This window comes from Somniosus microcephalus, unplaced genomic scaffold (genome assembly GCF_052327205.1).
Source record: "Somniosus microcephalus isolate GS21.2 unplaced genomic scaffold, FLI_Smic_1.0 unresolved_chr8, whole genome shotgun sequence".
NCBI lineage: Eukaryota > Metazoa > Chordata > Chondrichthyes > Squaliformes > Somniosidae > Somniosus > Somniosus microcephalus.
Window position 1 is genome coordinate 9818942 of NW_028225186.1, and position 6124 is coordinate 9825065.

Here is a 6124-nt window from a genome sequence, read left to right on the forward strand (position 1 = left end):
GGAGTTAAACACCGAGTTCAACAATTTCAGGCTATAAATTGGCCCCTGTATTTCTTTTATTTTTTTAATTTGCTCCCATGTTTCCTCACATGACAGTTGTTAATGTTTCTGCCATAATCATTCACACCTCATCTTGCGCCATCCTTTATTCGTTAACTTGTCCTATTACCTCTCCTTTAGCCTTGCACCATCATCCCTTTTGTCAGTCAATCTCTCCTGCCTTCCATTCTATCACAGACATTCCGTTTGTTCTTACCTCGCCTCCTCCCACCCCTGCTTAAAAATCCCTCTTCCCTCACGTTTTCCAGTTCTGACGAAGGGTTCGACCTGAAAGGTTAACTCTGTTTCGCCCTCACTCGATGCTGCCTGACCTGCTGAGTGTTTCCAGCATTCTTTGTTGTTATTGAAATGAACACAGTGACGGAGTTTAATCACTCATTATTAGGATTTGTTTAGTGCATCTTTGTGTGGCCGCGTGGCCTAATGGCTAAGGTGTCTGACTTTGGTGTAAATTCTGATGCTCTCAGACGATTGCAGGTTCGAGTCCTGCTGCGGTCGTTTTACACACTTTTTACTTCGTGTTCAATTTTAGAAAACCAAACCGCGTTTCCACTCTTTTTCTTCCAAACATTGCAGGGTTCTTTATTAAATGGAATTTTTACGTGTTGTCTTATGCGTAAATTTCTCACTGATCTTTGCAAATAGTTTCAAACAAATCCACAATTTCTAATTGATGACAAATTAGTGCTTCCAATTGGAACAACAGCTTTAGGTTATTCAGTGTAATAACGCGCAGTGGAGGGAATTCTGATCAGTGATCTCCACAGTGAACCGATGAAATAAAATAAAGAATTTGCAGTAGAATCGCTACGAGCAGGGTTTGTAACCTGCGTGAGGTACCCCCATTGGATTTCAAGTCCAACGCCTTAACCACTCGGCCATCGCAGCTGCGCAAATGCAACCTTTCAACAGTGAAATGACCTGTGCAAACTATTAGACAACTGCCCTGCACAATATAAATGGAAGGAAGTTGTGTGACAGCTGTGCAGAGGCCTGGTTAGGCCACTGTGTACAGTTCTGCGCACTGCACCTTAGAATGGATATATTGACCTTGGAGGGAGTGTGGTGCAGATTCACGAGTGTGTTACCAGGGCTCCAAGGGTTAGGCTATGAGCAGAGATCACATAATCTAGGCTTGTATTCCCTGGAATATTGAAGATTAAGGGCAGAGATCATAGAAATACAGAAATTTACGACAGAGAAGGAGGCCATTCGGCCCATCGTGTCTTTGCCGGGCGAAAAAGAGATATTTTGCCTAATCCCAATTTCCAGCTCTGGGTCCGTAGCCCTGGAGGTTGCAGCACTTCAAGTACATATCCATAGTGCTTTCTATTAATGTGATCGGTAGTGACTTCCAGTAACGCTCCACTCTCTGTGTGAAAATGGTTCTTGTCAACTCCTCTTTAATCATTTTACCAGTTAATTTAAATCTACGCCCCAGATCATTGACATTTCTGCTAAAGGAAATAGGTCCTTCCTATCCACTGTATCTTGGACCTCAGAATTTTATGCACCTCAATTATGTCTCCACTCCACCTCCACTGCTCCAAAGATAACAACCCAACCCTATCCAATCTTTACTTATAGCTAAAATTTTCCAGTCCTGGCAACATCCTAGTAAATCTCCTCTGTACCCTCTCGAGTGCAATCACATCTTTCCTGTACTGTGGTGACCAAAGCTGTCCGCAGTACTCTAGCTGCGGCCTAACTAGTGATTTATACTGTTCAAGCATAACCACCCTGTTGTTGAATTCTATGCCTTGGCTAATAGAAACATAGAAAGATAGAAGATAGGAGCAGGAGTAGGCCGTTCGGCCCCTCGAGCCTGCTCTGCCATTCAATGGGATCATGGCTGATCATCCAAATTCAGTACCCGGTCCCTGAATTATCCCCATAACCGTTGATCCCTTTACCCTTAAGAAATATATCCAACTCCTTCTTGAATATATTTAATGAATTGGCCTCAACTGCCTTCTGTGGTAGAGAATTCTACAGGTTCACCACTCGCTGGATGAAGAAATTCCTCCTCATTTCAGTCCTAAATGGCTTACCCCTTATCCTTAGACTTTGACCCCTGGTTCTGGACTCCCCGACCATCGGGAACATCCTTCCTGCATCTAGTCTGTCCAGTCCTGTCAGAATTTTATAAGTTTCAATGAGAACCCCTCTCATTCTTCTAAACTGCAGTGAGTATAACCCAATCGACCTAATCTCTCCTCATACATCATTCCTGCCATCCCAGCTATCTGCCTGGTGAATCTTTGCAGAAGTCCTTCCATGGCAAGAACATCCTTCCTCAGATAAGGCGACCAAAACTGCACACAATACTCAAGATGTGGTCTCACAAAGGCAATGTACAACTGCAGCAAGACATCCTTGTTCCTGTACTAAAACCCTCTCGCTATGAAGGCCAACATACCATTTGCCTTCTTAACCGCCTGCCGCCTAATAAAGGAAAATATTTCCGAGGACATTTTAACCAATAATAAAAATAGAAGATGCTGGAAATATTCAGCAGGCAATCATAAGGTCAGAAGTGGGGATGTTCGCTTATGATTGCACACTGTTCAGCACCATTCGAGACTCATCAGATACTGATGCAGTCCGTGTCCATATGCAGCAAGACCTGGACAACATTCAGACTTGGGATGACAAGTGGCAAGTAACATTCGCACCACACAAGAGCCAGGCAATAACCATGTCCAACAAGCGAGACTCTAACCATCTCCCCTTGACATTCAATGGCATTACCATCGCTGAATCCCCAATTATCAACATCCTGGATTTTACCATTGATCAGAAACTGAACTGGACCAGCCATAGAAATACCGTGGCTACAAGAGCAGGCCAGAGGCTGGGAATTCTGCGGCGAGTGTCTCACCTCCTGACTCCCCAAAGCCTTTGCACCATCGACAAGGCACAAGTCAGGAGTGTGATGGAATACTCTCCACTTGCCTGGTTGAGTGCAGCTCCAACAGCACACAAGAAGCTCGACACCATTCAGGATAAAGCAGCCCGCTTGATTTGCACTCCATCCACCACCGGCACACTGTGGCTTCAGTGTGTACCATCTACAAGATGCACTGCAGCAACTCGCCAAAGCTACTTCAACAGCACCTTCCAAAGCGCGACCTCTACCACTTAGAAGGACAAGGGTAGCAGACGCATGGGAACGTCACCACCTACAAGTGCCCTTCCAAGCCACACACCATCCTGACTTGGAACTGTATCGCCGTTCCTTCACTGTCGCTGGGCCAAAATCCTGGAACTCCCTTCCTAACAGCATTGTGGGTGTACCTACACAATATGGACTGCAGCGATTCAAGAAGGCGGATCACCATCATCTTCTCAAGGGCAATTAGGGGTGGGCACTAAATGCAGGCCTAGCCAGCGACACCCACATCCCATTCATGAATTTAAAAAAAAAATCGGAAATAATGACCACCTTATCTACCTGCACTGCTACCTTCATGGACCTGTGGACATGCACAATGTCCCTCTGTTTTTTATGCTTCTCTATATCGTACCATTTATTGTGTTTTCCTTTGTCCTGTTAGCCCTCTCCTAATGCATTACCTCTCACTTCCACGAATTATATTGCATTTGCCACTTTTCTGCCCACCTGACCAATTCATTGATAACGTCCTGCAGTCTGGAGATTTCTTTCTCACTAACAACCACATGGACAATGTTTATATAACATCTGCAAACTTCTTAATCCTGCATTGAGTCTAAATCAGTGATATATAACACAAAAAGCACGGGACCGAGTACTGAACCCTCCCGAATCCCACTGAACAGCCTTCCAGTCACAAAAACACCCATCGACCACTACCCTTTGCTTCCAACTTGTCACTTTCCTTGGATCCTTTGGGCGTTTACCTGTCTTACCAGTCTGCCGTGTGGGCAGATTCTGATTTTTAGGGTATTGAAGGTAATTGATAGGGTAGACAGAGGGAAACGTTTTCCGCTGGTGCAAGGGATGGTGGGTGGGAGTGGGGGCAGGTGTGGGGGGCGGGGGGGGAGGTAGAGTCTAGGTCATGGGGACATTACATTATAATAGGAACTAGGCTGTTCAAGAGAGAAATTAGGAACCATTTCTTCATAAAAAGAAAGGTCGAAGTGTGGAACTCCCTCCCACAAAAGGCAGTTGTTGCTGGATCATTTAATGATTGTATATCTGAGATCGATAGACTTTTGCTAGACCAGGGTATTAGGGGAAAATAATAGCCTAGTTTAACATAAATTGCTATTAATATAAGTATACTTTAAAAATGATAGCGAATGTGCCCCACCTGGTGGGTTAACATGCACGGTGCATGTAAGCAAGTCTGCAGTGTAAGTAAAGACGAGTGTGCGCCCTGGTGGGTGAATGTGCACGGTGCATGTTAGACAGTCTGCTTCTTCACAGACAACTGAAGGCTGCCTGTGGTTCAGCAATTCAGGATGCTCCTAACCAACAGCTTTTTTGGACTGAATGATGCAAAAGACTTGTTTGTCCCAGTAAGAAAGTGATTCATTCTGTGTGTGTTTAAAAGGGAGCAACTGTCAATCCCGGATCATTCTGTGTCTGTTTAAAAGGGATGTGCTGTCAGTCCCGGATCATTCTGTGTCTGTTTAAAAGGGATGTGCTGTCAATCCCGGATCATTCTGTGTCTGTTTAAAAGGGATGTGCTGTCAATCCCGGATCATTCTATGTCTGTTTAAAAGGGATGTGCTGTCAATCCCGGATCATTCTGTGTCTATTTAAAAGGGATGTGCTGTCAATCCCGGATCATTCTGTGTCTGTTTAAAACGGATGTGCTGTCAATCCCGGATCATTCTATGTCTGTTTAAAAGGGATGTGCTGTCAGTCCCGGATCATTCTGTGTCTGTTTAAAAGGGATGTGCTGTCAATCCCGGATCATTCTATGTCTGTTTAAAAGGGATGTGCTGTCAGTCCCGAATCATTCTATGTCTATTTAAAAGGGATCAACTGCCAGTCCCGGATCATTCTGTGTCTGTTTAAAAGGGATCTGCTTTCAGTCCTGGATCATTCTGTGTCTGTTGAAAAGGGATGTGCTGTCAGTCCCGGATCATTCTGTGTCTGTTTAAAAGGGATGTGCTGTCAATCTCGGATCATTCTATGTCTGTTTAAAAGGGATGTGCTGTCAGTCCCGAATCATTCTACGTCTGTTTAAAAGGGATCAACTGTCAGTCCCGAATCATTCTGTGTCTGCTTAAAAGGGATCTGCTTTCAGTCCTGGATCATTCTGTGTCTGTTTAAAAGGGATGTGCTGTCAGTCCCGGATCATTCTGTGTCTATTTAAAAGGGATGTACCGTCAGTCCTGAATCACTCTATGTCTGTTTAAAAGGGACATGCTGTCAGTCCCGGATCATTCTGTGTCTGTTTAAAAGGGATGTGCTGTCAGTCCCAGATCATTCTGTGTCTGTTTAAAAGGGACATGCTGTCAGTCCCGGGTCATTCTGTGTCTGTTTAAAAGGGATGTGCTGTCAGTCCCGGATCATTCTGTGTCTGTTTAAATGGGATGTGCTGTTTGTACAGATCATGTCAGTCCCGGGCCATTTCAAAATCATGAGCGGTCTAGTCAGAGCAGATAATGGCTCGAAGGTCCAAATGGCCTCGTTCTGCTCCTATTTCTTATATTCTTATGTCAGAAGGGTCGAGAGCTGGAGGGCACAGATTTAATGTGATTTGCCGAAGAACCAAAGGCGACATGTGGAAAAACTTTTTTATGCAGTGAGTGGTTAGTAACTGGAAAGGGTGGCGGAGGCAGATTCAATCATGGCCTTCAAAAGGGACTTGGATAAGTACCTGAATGAGCAAAAATTGCAGAGCTACGGGGCACGGGCATGTGTGCGGGTGGGACCAGCTAAAATGCTCGTGCAGAGAGCCAGCACGGGCTTGATGGACCGAATGGTCCTTCTGTGCTGTAACCATTCTATGATTCTATGATTCTATGATCATCCTGTGTCTGTGCCTGCTTCAAAGAGATGTATTTAGCTGCGTTATCTGATTGGTTGGAGTTCAATGTGAATTAGGCGCGATGGTTTGAACCCTGT

The 6124-nt window shown here is 44.8% G+C and overlaps 1 non-coding gene across 1 annotated transcript; it reads right to left on the bottom strand.

The window, feature by feature from the left end:
• Positions 1-865: 865 nt before the first annotated feature.
• trnas-uga (transfer RNA serine (anticodon UGA)) lies at positions 866-948 on the bottom strand. Its single transcript has one exon. It is a non-coding gene; the product is annotated as a tRNA-Ser (tRNA).
• Between the last annotated feature and the right edge of the window lie 5176 nt (positions 949-6124).